Below are 13,569 nucleotides of genomic sequence, written 5' to 3'. Positions count from 1 at the left end.
CCTGGGGCGCGGGGGGGGCGGAGCGGGGCGCGGGCCGCCTCCGAGGGGCCGTTGGGGCCGTTGGGGGCAGGGAAGGGTCGTAACGGCCGGGCGCGCGGGAAGGGGGAGGGGGAGGGCGGCGCGCGAGACCTTGCGCTGGCCGCCTTGTGTCAGGAAAACCTGTCATCTGAAGGAGCGTCCTTTTATTTTTTAGCATAATTTGTGCTGCATGCATTAATCGTCAGTAATGATGGACTGACAGATAAATAAAGCGAGTGTATTCCAAAGGCGGTGTTCCATTGTGCACGATTATCACACAGTCTGCAGTGTATTATGCAGCAACACAGACAAGTTAATGGTTTCGGTTCATAAAACAGTGTGACACCGCCGGGGTACCTAGAAAGAAAAAGACGCTTATTTTATCTATTCTGTCTGGAAAGATGGTAGAAAGCCACCATGCTGGCACCTGATCCAGGCCAGGGTAGCTGACAGCATGAAGCAGCAGATCTATGCAACAAAATTATCTGAATTTTTCTCCTCTGTAAACTATGTTGTATCACCATGAAAGATTTGCACAATCTAAAGAGAAAGCAGGGAGTGTAGCAGAGCAAGCAGGGCTTTCATGGAAGTATTAACCCTGGGCAGGTTATTAAAAGGGCCTCTGGAGTGCAGTCATAAAAAGGGAAGAATTTCAAAGGTAACCCAGTAACAACAAAATAGCCGAGCAGGAACAACTTCATGTAACTGCCAAGAGGAATATGGCTAACGCTCAAAAATTCTAAAAAAGCAGAAACATGATAAGAATAGAAAGGATGTTCATTTTCAAGCAGAAGATAAGATATGGATTAAAGTTCATTTGCAGAATAGTGCAGAAAAAGATTTTATGGCTACACTAACCCCAAAACAGAAGATTCCATACTGAGTTATTTAAGTAGCAGGGTAAGCTATTTGAACTACAGTGCTTACTCTATAGGACATGTGCTGTTGCGGGATGTAAATCCTGGCGTACGCGTACTTATGCTTCTGGGGATTGTGTCAGCCTCTATTTTGGACTTCTACTAGCATTCAACTTCTGTATTTTTTATGTTTCCATCTCTGATTTTATTTATGTGGGCATTAAATTCATTCATTTCCTGATGTTCTTTATCTCTATCATTTAGTTTTAGCTCTCTCTCAAAAAAAAAAAAGGAAAAAGCAACCTTAGAAAGGAGGCGTAACTGTTGTATAACTAATCCTTTACATACAAATGAGGTTATTTTTTCTTTCCTTTATTCATTAAATACATATCATTTCTACGCATGTCTACACCTTGGCCAAATAATTATCATTAGTTTATAGGTTTCTTGCAAATATCCTTGCAGGAGAGCTTGGGAAGGGAGTGGGCTGGATGCAGGGGTCAACTCCAGAAAAGGCTCCACAGTTTCTGATCACCATGGCACAACCTGCAAAAGTAACTGGAGAAAAAGCAAACAAATGTTTCGACATGGCTTTTATCACTGGCAAAGCACAGGAGAGAAAACGGTCTAGGAACAATATTAGTTAGGAAGAGACAGGCAAAGCTGTATGGGATTTTTAAGCCAAGGAAAGAAAGTTGCTGAGGTAGTGAAAAAATTTGTGAAACTATATTATATTTCTTATAGACCTGGCAATGGAGCAGTTGCAACTATACATTTCACCTTAAAAAGTGACCTAGGACTCCCATAAAGTACATAGTCTATGTATGCTGACAGGAATGAGTATGAATGATCTTTAGCAGTTTGGAAACTGGTCCTGCAGTTGTAGCTAGACAGAAACACTGCAGGTTTGCTTACTGATTTAGTTTTACCATGATTTTGGCTTCCTTCATGTCTTTAAGTAAATCATTTGATCTTGGCTGGCCTCTTTCTTCTACTGTAATAAAAATCTGTTGATAATATTTCCCTTTGCCCACTCTTTGTCCAAGAAGACAATAAGCTCTTCAGAACAAGGACAGTAACTTACATGAAAGTGCTACAGTAATAAAAATAATAATTTCTGAGTTTTTCGAACTGTAAACTATTGGTTTATTAAGGAAAAATATCCAGGTTTTAAAGACTTGTTGGCATTTTCTGAAATGTTAGGCTGTGTCCAGTTCATTAGCCACCTTTTGAGGCTGTGAACATGTTTGGTTAGTTAGATGTGGAAAGGACCAGCAGACTTTTCCAGTGTCCCTCTTATCTGTTTCTTTCATATTTTTCTCCCACTCTCAACTTCACCTCTTTTTCCATGTTGCTTCTTATACTTTGAATAACTTCCCATCTGCACACATGCCAAATCTCCTTTAGATCTTTCCTTAAAACCTACTTCCTTCACATAGCCTACTTATGCTGATATTTTCACCAAGACATCTCCATTCATTTCCCATCTGAGCTATTGTCCCATAAATCATATTTGTCTTGCTTAGATTGTCAAGGCTAAACATAAAGCATGCCCCGGACATTCTAGCAGTCATTCCTAGTCTGCTGCCACATGAATGATAGCAGGGTCTTGTATCAATTTCTGTACATTTCCCCGCAGGACAGAGGAGAAAAAATAATTCAAAGAACTTCACAACAGCCCTGAAGGCTTGTCTGCATTACCCAGCTGGGAACAAACGTATCTTCCTCCCATGAACTACAACTCACAATATTATTAGTTAACCAAAGGTTAAACACAACTAACAAATATTTGTTCCTTATACATGTGACAGTTCCTTATTAGCATACAAACATGTTAGTAGATATTAAAACATGCCTTTCTTCTTGGTTCTGAAAGTGAATGTTTCAAATGACACAGTAAACATTAATAGAAAAGAAAATGATTGGTCTTTAATAGTTGATAACAGGATATAATTTGCTTAAAATTTGATGAGAAAGATCTGTGAATAGTTTCGAAAATGAATTTTCTAAGGTCATATTTAGTCAACAGCTCTCTATTTCAATTGTGAAGATTAATGTTTTTTCCATGAAACTAATGCCAAAACTTTAACTCACTGGAAATAAAACATTAGTTTAAAGAGCTACTCATTATCATTTGTTTTACAGTAAAAAATAAATTTCACGAATTAAGATATAAACCATTCTGTCACATAACAGTATGTTGAGAAGATACCGAAAGTGACCTAGATACAAATAGTTCATCCACTGTTGCCAAGTTCTCAACTACTGTAACACTCACATCGCTCACATGGAAAGAGAGTTTTGCTTGCTCAGACTATTGATTTAGATTATCTTTCCTCATCTGTAAATAGAAAATCTAATGCCATTCTTGCTTACCTTACCAGAGTATGGTGAGGACTGACTGTCATTTTTCTTTTTCTATAGGGTGCAGAACCTTCCCCTGGATGTTAACACCCCCTGGCCTAAAATCAGCGCAGACATGGATGCAGTCAGTGAGATCTTCTGTGACATGATACCTTTACACATGTGAGTAAAGATTTCTCACATGCATAGATGCTTTTAGAATAAATCTTGGCACAGGGGCCAGGCACAGAGCTTGTATAGGTTATAACTATTAATGTAATGAGCATTTCTTAGAAGTACCTCTGCATCTTCAGCTTGTATTGTTGCCTATGTGAAAGACCATAACAGTAGATCCTGAGGCCACCTTCTCACTTACCATGACTTTTGTCACACCGGAATGCAGCAAAACTTGGGAGGTCCCAAACACTTCTGGGAAATGATTAGTGACTTCAGTGGAAGGTGAACAAGCATGAACATATCCAGCATCTTGCAGGATAAATTCATACTTTTTTAAAATCAAAATCTTATTTTAGCATTAAAAATATGTACAAAATATCTAGATGAGACAAGAAAAATAAAAGATAGTAATGAAATTAATTTGATGGTTTTGTAAAGAAATTAACTACCAATGCTGGAGTATCAGAAAATCATGCCAGAAATTCTTGAAAATTTTGGAGCTGTCACAGGGGGAGTCAAAGATCCTTAACTGCAAATTCTCCTTTATTTCCCACAAAATGCCATGAACAGCAGTTGTTATCCTATCATTTAGCATTTAGTAGGATATATCTAATCTTATATTGTATTTAAGGTTTTATTTTCCTTTTTGGGTTGTGACCCAGTGTTTTGGTCAATTTGCTTTCCGACCAGTTTATTTTTTCAGATTATTTTTTAGTCTACAAGAGATTTCAGATTCATTCCTGTTAACCTACTGAGATCTGGAACAGGTATTCTTGGCTTTAGGGAAGCTTCAGAATGACAAAGCTGGGAAGGTGTTGCCAGCCAGTGCCTTTGCACGTAGGGACAGATGTTTTGTAAAGGCCGAGAAGCTAAGGAATCTGTAGAATTCCAAAACCCCAGTGGGTTTAATGCTCCTTGCTCTCTCTACCATACCAATTCTTTGATGTGTGTCCCATTTCCTGGATTCCCTAGCAATGTGAAGTCTTGGATCTTCACAGGATATTTAAGTTTCCACTTACTAATATGCACCCTAAATATTTAGAAATATTTTATTTTCTAAAGAAACTACCAGTCAAAATGTTGTTAAGGTAAAGGCAAATCAGAGCACATGTAAATAATCTAAAATGTATTTCTTCTGTAAGAGCTGATTTTTCTAAAAGCTGGTCATGATTTTGGGAACCATGATTTTGGTTATGCAATATGATATACTTCGAAAGGGTTGTGATTTTTCAGAGGACAGATGAGTACTTTAAGAAAACAGTATATCTTCAAGGTGCCTCCAGCTGGCTACTTAAAATGGAAACATTCAGATTTCCTAGTTACTACAGTTGATTTGGGCATACAGAATCACAGAATCACAGAATCACTGAGGTTGGAAGGGACCTCTGGAGATCATCTAGTCCAACCCCCCTGCTCAAGCAGGGTCACCTAGAGCACATTGCACAGGATTGCATCCAGGCGCGTTTTGAATATCTCCAGAGAAGGAGACTCCACCACCTCTCGGGGCAACCCGTTCCAGTGCTCTGTCACCCTCACAGTGAAAAAGTTTTTCCTCATGTTAAGATGGAAGTGTCTGTGTTTCAGTTTGTGCCCATTGCCTCGCGTCCTGTCACTCGGCACCACTGAAAAGAGTCTGGCCCCATCCTCTCGACACCCTCCCTTCAGATACTTGTACACATTGATAAGATCTCCTCTCAGCCTTCTCTTCTCTAGGCTAAACAGGCCAAGCTCTCTCAGCCTTTCCTCATAAGAGAGATGCTCCAGTCCCCTAATCATCTTTGTGGCCCTTCGCTGGACTTGCTCCAGTAGTGCCACATCCCTCTTGTACTGGGGAGCCCAGAACTGGACGCAGGACTCCAGATGTGGCCTCACCAGGGCTGAGTAGAGGGGGAGAATCACCTCCCTCGACCTGCTGGCAACACTCTTTCTGATGCACCCCAGGATACCATTGGCCTTCTTGGCCACAAGGGCACATTGCTGCCTCATGCTTAACTTGGTGTCCACCAGCACTCCCAGGTCCTTCTCTTCAGAGCTGCTTTCCAGCAGGTCAACCCCCAACCTGTACTGCTGCATGGGGTTATTCCTCCCCAGGTGCAGGACCCTGCACTTCCCTTTGTTGAATTTCATGAGGTTCCTCTCCGACCACCTCTCCAGCCTGTCCAGGTCTCTCTGAATGGCAGCACAGCCCTCTGGGGTATCAGCCACTCCTCCCAGTTTTGTATCATCAGCAAACTTGCTGAGTGTGCACTCTGTGCCTTCATCCAGGTCATTGATGAAGAAGTTGAACAAGACTGGACCCAGTACTGACCCCTGGGGGACACCGCTAGCTACAGGCCTCCAACTAGACTCTGTGCCGCTGATCACAACTCTCTGAGCTCTGCCATTCAGCCAGTTCTCAATCCACCTCACTGTCCACTCATCTAACCCACACTTCCTGAGCTTGTCTATGAGGATGCTATGGGAGACAGTGTCAAAAGCCTTGCTGAAGTCAAGGGAGACAACATCCACTGCTCTCCCCTCATCTACCCAGCCAGTCATTCCATCAGAGAAGGCTATCAGATTGGTTAGGCATGATTTGCCCTTGGTGAAGCCATGCTGACTACTCCTGATCACCTTCTTTTCCTCCACATGCGTGGAGATGGCTTCCAGGATGAGCTGCTCCATCACCTTTCCAGGGATGGAGGTGAGGCTGACTGGCCTGTAGTTCCCTGGGTCCTCCTTCTTGCCCTTTTTGAAGACTGGGGTGACATTGGCTTTCTTCCAGTCCTCGGGCACCTCTCCTGTTCTCCATGACCTTTCAAAGATGATGGAGAGTGGCTTAGCAATAATGTCCGCCAGCTCCCTCAGCACTCGTGGGTGCATCCCATCAGGGCCCATGGATTTGTGGGTGTCAAGTTTGCTTAAATGATCTCTAACCCACTCCTCCTCCACCAAGGGAAAGTCTTCCTCTCTCCAGACTTTCTCTCTTGCCTCCAGGGTCTGGGGTTCCTGAGGGCTGGCCTGACCAGTAAAGACTGAGGCAAAGAAGGCATTCAGTAACTCTGCCTTCTCTGCATCCTTCGTCACCAGGGCACCCACTCCATTCAGCAAAGGGCCCACATTTTCCCTAGTCTTCCTCTTGCTGCTGATGTATTTGAAGAAGCCCTTCTTGTTGTCCTTGACATCTCTAGCCAGATTTAATTCCAAATGGGCCTTAGCCTTCCTCGTCGCATCCCTGCATACTCTGACAACATTCCTATATTCCTCCCAAGTGGCCTGTCCCCCTTTCCACTTTCTGTAGACTTCCTTCTTCTGGTTGAGTTTTGCCAGGAGCTCCTTGCTCATCCATGCAGGTCTCCTACCTCCTTTGCTTGACTTCCTACAAATACAAATAGCATTGTGGATTCTTATGCTGACTGCTTCTTGTTCTGTGTCAGAAAGCACTCAGTTTCCAGACAAGAACCTTGTCTTTCTTTACTGTCAGCTTTCCAAGCTCATTTGGATGTTAATATTTACAAGAGGGGCTTTTCGTGCTTTTCACATCATCACTGATAATAGTTGTTCAGGTACATCTGTGAGAGCTCACAACCTTCATTTCAGCCTCTGAGGTTCTAATGCAGGAATGCACTTCAGCAAATCCATCATTTTTAAGTAGTGTGTAGGCTACACACATATTCAACCGTTTTCTGAACGGGAGTGTCTTCTTCTAATAGATCATACAGCTTGAACCTACTAAATACTTCTTGCCGTACAGCACAAGAAAGAATTGTATCCATTCTTCTCAGGGTTAACTGTTCTAGGAATAAAAAAAACCCAAGGAAATATGTTATTCAGAAATAAAGTTGCTTGATACAACTGAAGAAGTGGGTTCCTTGAGCAAGTATTTTTACATGGCCGTTTTTCAAAGTCAGACTGTACTTGAACAGTTAAAAAAATCAGAAATGCACTGAATGCAGACATTACATACAAACTAGGAAACTGAGAGTTAAGAACAAATTTAGAAGAGACCACTTCCTGCTTCAAAGACACCATAATAGTTTGTTAAATTACTTGTGATGTTCTCATAGCCTGAACAGTAGTGAGCGACACTGTTAGGAAACAGGCACTGCTGGATACAGTGCACAGTTAAATTCTGGCTGTGCTGTGTGTGAGGGAGAGACCTAATGCCTGGCCCATAGAGAGGACAAGAAAGATCTTGTTTAAATTTCAGAAGCCCACATACTTTTACAGAAATAACCAGCATCAGCATCCTCTGGTACCAACTCTACAGCATACACAGTGACTCAGCCACTGGTTACAGCAAGGGTTTTAGGGCAGGATGGTTTATTACTCTTTGGATGGATTCAAATTCCTAAGATTGCTGAATGCGCAATACAAGCATTAAATAACAAAAATGAGAGGATGGAAATATTTTACTTATCGGATAGCTGGGTATTAGGAAAAGGGGTGGCAGGAAAATAAGTGTTCTTTGCCCTCTTCTGGCTGGCCCTCAGCACCAGCAGGGCCCTGAGTATCATGCTTGTGGTGTAGCCTTCAGCTCAAATGTTCAAGGGTTTTGGAGTTTGTGAACAAACTTTTCAGTATCACAATTGTCGTACTTGCATACCTTTAAGAAGTGCAAATACTCAGACTTCATGAAGGTCAAAGTATTATGCGTCCAAAGGATATTGTACTGACCACCTTGTTCATTTCTTATTTAATTCAGTAAAATCTCCATTTCTGAAGCTCCTTGGCATTGCCACAGGATTTCTAGTCTATTAGTAAAGTTAGGGGCCTTCATCACAGCAGTCTGTTCTGGCTTGCTACAGGACATAGAAAATATTTCTTATAACTGATTAGCAATCGATTGTTTTTATAACAGTGCGTTTCTGTATACATGCCCTGCCTTGAATATGCCTTCTCCATTCCCAGGCCAGAGACACCAACTCAGTAGTCACAGTTTGCTATATTACATCAGAGGACCTCATTAAATCACTGTAGACACAATTATCTTTTGTATCCATCAAACCGTGAAAGGTTACCTGAGTTACTAAAAAATTCCAGGCGTGTCTTCCTAATAAACAACAGTATAGTGATTAATTGCTAAAAGAATCTGGTGCTTTAGGAGTAGCTTTTATTTGGAAAGTTTAACATACCCATTCACCAGACAACTGAACTCTCCACTTCTCACTTTCTCAGGTCACCTGCAAGTACTAGAGATTTATGTGAGCAAGAAATATTGTTACTTTTTAACATGTTTTTTTAAGTAACGTATCTCAGATAGAGATTTAGCTCCATGATGCATACAAAGAGACTCTGCTTTGAGAGGATTTGGTATGAACTAGGTCACAAAGGCAATTAAAATCGTAAACCAGATGTATTATGTCTGTTCAATCCTTTTCGTTTGTGTCGACGGGTGAAATCATAGCATGGTACGCCCTGGTTCATTTTGTCTTTCTAAAACTGGAAACGATGTGAACAAAAAAGCAGTTTTCATACTTTTTAGAACTGGGAAAGATACTCATCCTATTCCACTTAAAATAATGATTGATTTGAAGCTAAAAATGCATACGTATTTTTTAAGGTTCTGATTCTATAAAGTGCATTCAGTAGTCTGGATTCACTTTAATAGTGATTCATTTGTTTTCTTATATTTCCCATAGTATTTATATATAGGATGAAACAGATGTGAATAAATCACACCATTAAAGCTGTGTTTTCATTCATCTGTGGAATCCTTTATATGAATTACTGATTCATTTAAAATATACAGTTTGACTTTCATGTGACAACGCTGGACTGAATATGCTTTCTGCTTCCATGGAAGATCAGTTTAAACACGGTGAAAAAAGTAAATCATGTATGCGGTTGCTCAATAAGGAGTTACTCAAGTTAATTATATTTCTGTTGTTCTTGGCAAGTATCTAATGTTACAATATTTACTCTACTGTAATAATCTGAAGCAAGCTCTGAGCCTCTTTAAAATCACACTCTGCAGAGTGCAAAAGTTGTAAACACTACAGAGTGAGGATTCAACTCCAAAATAGATTCATTACTTATTTGCCAAACTTTCTTCAAATGGGGGAGGATTGCTGCTCTCAGAAAGGTAAGATACCTTCTTTATAGGTAACTGCTGGGAAAGCTGTTGCAACACCTTGGTGGCACTGAGCAGCTGGCACTGTGGCATCCTTCCTAGCTAAATGACATCTTTCAGAGCCCACCCTTGGGGTGGAGATCAGTAGCTAGTAAGCTCAAGAAGCAAACTGACAGGTCTGCTTCCCTGCTCTAGTCCCAAAGAGACTCTGTGTCCGACTGCCCAGGAGAGCTCCAGAAACAAAGATCCCATGGCATAGAAGGGTTACCTGCATTCCCTTGGGGTACCTAAATTCCCAGTGACACCAATCCCTGACACAGAACTAATGAAAATGGGTGGAAATCTCTATGACCGCACCTTGAGAAGGTCACCTTCATTAAACATCCCATTCTTTCTTCAACTTGCATTGTTTGGGTCATACTTGTGCTTTCATCTTCACCTATGGGACTTTCATACTCAAGCCTGATACAGTTACATGTATTTTGGGAGGAAAAAAATGCCATATGTGGTCTCTAAATAGCTTGCTTTCCATAGCTAGCCAGAAATTTGGCTATAATTTACTTTATCCTGCCAATACTTTTTGTCAGAGGAAATTGTTGGGGCACTGGAAGTTATTTATTTTCCCGTATATTTTATTAGGTTATTTCCTGTTTTTCTTCCTGTTCCTTTGCTCTGTCTAATTCGGCAGATTGATTTTCTTCTTGCACTTTCCTTCCTCTTAGTTTGTTCTCCCTGTCGTACTCACCATCTCCTTTTCCAAATCTTGTGTACATCGGTTGAATCTTAAAAAGTAAAGCTGGCCTAGGCTTTCAACACTTAAAAAGTGGATAAAGCTTTTCAGCTAATTTAAACCTTTGGGCTTGTCATAGGAGTTAAATCCAGACCTGGAAAATAGTCATTTCCTGTTTTTTGCTGTTAGTTTTTCTTTGTATCTTCTTTCCCCAAAACTTGTGCTAGCCTCTGCTTTATCTTGTTCCTGCACCCACTATAGCCAGTGGGAGTTAGACTGGTCTTCATTTCATCTCTTTTTGATTTCAGGTACTTGCATATTCCCAAAGACCAAAGCATTTCAGCAGGTCTCAGTTTTTCAACATTTAGATTTACAATACACTGGGATGAGTAGAGCTCAAAAGCACTGGGAAGTAAAGCAACATCCCCAATATCATCTGCTGAGTGTTGGGCAAAACAAGCCATTCCTTTGGGGGTACGTAAGCTTACCTGGCCGAGGACCCTTCTTGCTGAACATGTCTGTCTGCCTTTCTGTGTTAGTTTCAGTGAAGAATAATTATGTTGAAAATAATTAGTTCTAGGTGACTTCCGTATTCAACCTTGGCCTCTAGCTCCATCTCTGTTCAGCACTGCATATTTTATTTCTGTGTTAGGAAGTGAAAATTGCTCATTAAATGATGAAAATTAACCAGATTTCTCTAAAGGTGAATTTTCCAATCTAGTAGCTCACAGATTTCTAGTGAAATGTACTATGTTTCAGGAAACGAGTCCCTATCATGTAATGTGCCCCTCTAGACTGAGATAAATTGAATGACATTAGATGCATCTACACCTTGGGAAAAGAGATCATTAAGTTCAGCTCACAGAGAAATAGCCCCAGTGGATCTTAGGTTTATTCAGGCTGGCCAAAGGCCATAGCCAGCACAGCAAAAATCCCCAAATTTGACATATTTAAGCTATTATTTTGAATTGCCAAATAGTCTTTAGGCATACTGTTCAGAGCCCTGAAGTGGAATTGCTTTAATTTTACTCATCAGCTGCTTTAACACATGTTCCAGGAAGGCAGGAGTGTTGTGTTATTCCTGCAGCATTTTATGATTTCTCTCCTAAGATAAAGCAATTGGATTTGTATTTATTTTTAATAAAGGTGTTATTTTTGTCAGAACCCTTCAAAAGAAACAAAACTATTATGGAAAACTATTGATTCAGTCCAATAGCACATAAAATAATTATTAGATAAAAGAGAACTTACCAGAATATCATTGTTTCAAAACCACAAATGAAAAAAAAATTTACTTTAAATACATATTTAGTGCTAACTGTGCACAACCCATCAAAACTGGAGAGGGAAACTCCTAATATTGCTTTTCTAATCAGTTTTAAAATGTTATCTATGTTTCAACATTTGTTAACTAAGCACAAATTTGATAGCATTGAGGGGAAGCAATACACTAGAAGCAGATTACGGAGACAAGAATATGCTGATACTAAAGGCAGTGAAAACATATTTTTTATGCCAAGAAAGAAGAAACTTGGGGTATGACCTGGAAATTTGAACACTTGAAGAACAAGGGTTCAGCATTTTTTATTTTTCGTTTTTGGCACACTCCATTCACTCCAATTTACTGCTCCTGCGTTTGGACACAGATTCAACTGTCTCCTGAGTCCCAGGGTAATGACCTACCACTCCAGTGATTTAGTGAACCTCAACTCGGTGCAGCCACTCAGTCAGTGATGGGCTAATCCCTTAATGGCCATTTGTGTCTTTCCAACGCACCCTGAAGAATTCTGCAACGCTCCGGTTCTGCTGCGCAGAATTATGTGCACTTCTTCCACCCACGTTATCTTATCAGGTAGCTAATTCCCACAAATGATCATGCAGTTTCATGTTTAAGATGAAATTGCCATTGAATCATAAATTTGTCACTCTCCAGACAGCTGCTAAGTCAGTAAAATCTTGATCAAGTGGGGATTAGTCACTGGATTGAACAATTAAGACCTGTGAGTGCATCTGGCCCTCTGTCAGAGAAATGTTTATTGATTAAAAAAATAGTTTATATAGAGGTTTAGAATGTTATTAATTCTTAAGTGGGGCATAATCCTTTATCTAGTATATTGTGACATATAACTAACTATCCCACTAACGTCTTGTTCTGCTCAATTGACTATTTAAACAGAATTAATCTTTTGAAATAATGATGACTATGAGCCTTGATAAATTACCAGGGCAAAGTACAGTCAGAGATGTCATTTACAGAAATTGCTTGCTCCCATGATTTTTTTTAGTCTGTAAAGGAAAACATAATTTCAGATCATTACCTAGTTATGTTTTTATTAAAATATTCTTATATATTAAGTGGCATATTTCCTACACAAGAAAAATATGTTTCCTACAAAGAACTGACATATACACACGTTTCTCTGAGCCCTGCTTTGAAAAAAATAAGGCACAACGGGGTACTGAAATGCTATTTTATACTTCTTGTTACATAATGGAAACAAATAAAGGAGATAAGCACTTCCCTCTAGTTAGTGACCCTTTCCAAAGTTTTCTTTAGCAGAGATTTTTCCCACTGTACTATGTGTCCATGTTTTACCACAATTTATTTTTGTTAGTTTATTGTAGGAAGTAGAGAGTAGATCTCTGAAATGTGAAGCCTTACGATTTCATGGCTGAAAACTTTACACCCTTCATATTTTGAACACAGAGATAGTTTCTTAACTACAGATTTGGATGGATTTAGATTCTGGCCACTTCTATAGTCTTCAGTTATGGAGTTTTCATAAAGTTGACAACCATCTGTGAAGAACTCAGCAGAGACTAGAAAGACTAAGACTACTAAGAGCAGCTAGTTTTGCTCTTTTTTTTCCCCTGAAAACTAAACTAATGAAAACTAAATGATTTAAGGTATAATTCACTATGGATACCCTGAGTGAATACAGTCCTGTCACCTGACAGATGCAGTGCACATGCACTCAGTAAACAAATTTTGTCTGCTGTGTGTGTAGTTGGTAGCAATTGACCAAATGCTTTCAGTGCAACCAGAACCAGTTTTTCTGTTTTATATCATATAAGGGGAAAAAAACCAGAAGCATTGCTGTGTCTTTGGATTAAAATGTGATTTGTCTGCTTTATGGAAATCTCTGTGTTATACTTGCCTGTTATGAGATTGAGTCTCTGGAATTACTTCAGACAAAGGAGAAAATTGAACTTGCATTTTCTGCAGCCTGAATGCTCTCATTACATAGCTCTGAGTACAAGCCTTCTTTTTTTAGCAGATCTGTATCCTTCAATCCCTTTGCTTTTCTCACAAGATACTGAAACAAAACAATCAGTTTTGGGTTTGGAAGAAACATTTTGTTCAATCTGGAATAGCAGTTTTCAGCATTTTA

At 40.0% G+C, this 13,569-nt stretch overlaps 1 long non-coding RNA gene across 2 annotated transcripts in view; it reads left to right on the top strand.

The window, feature by feature from the left end:
• The window catches only part of LOC136992076 (uncharacterized), a 34,674-nt gene that overhangs the window by 153 nt on the left and 20,952 nt on the right, over positions 1-13,569 (top strand). For both annotated transcript variants that reach the window (XR_010884099.1, XR_010884100.1), the window contains exon 2: positions 3,300-3,401. This is a non-coding gene — a long non-coding RNA (uncharacterized lncRNA). The remainder of the gene's footprint in view (positions 1-3,299; positions 3,402-13,569) is intronic.

The sequence above is a fragment of the Apteryx mantelli genome, chromosome 4 (genome assembly GCF_036417845.1).
Source record: "Apteryx mantelli isolate bAptMan1 chromosome 4, bAptMan1.hap1, whole genome shotgun sequence".
Lineage (NCBI taxonomy): Eukaryota > Metazoa > Chordata > Aves > Apterygiformes > Apterygidae > Apteryx > Apteryx mantelli.
Note: the sequence above shows the minus strand (reverse complement) of the source record. Positions and strands in the feature narration are given on the sequence as shown.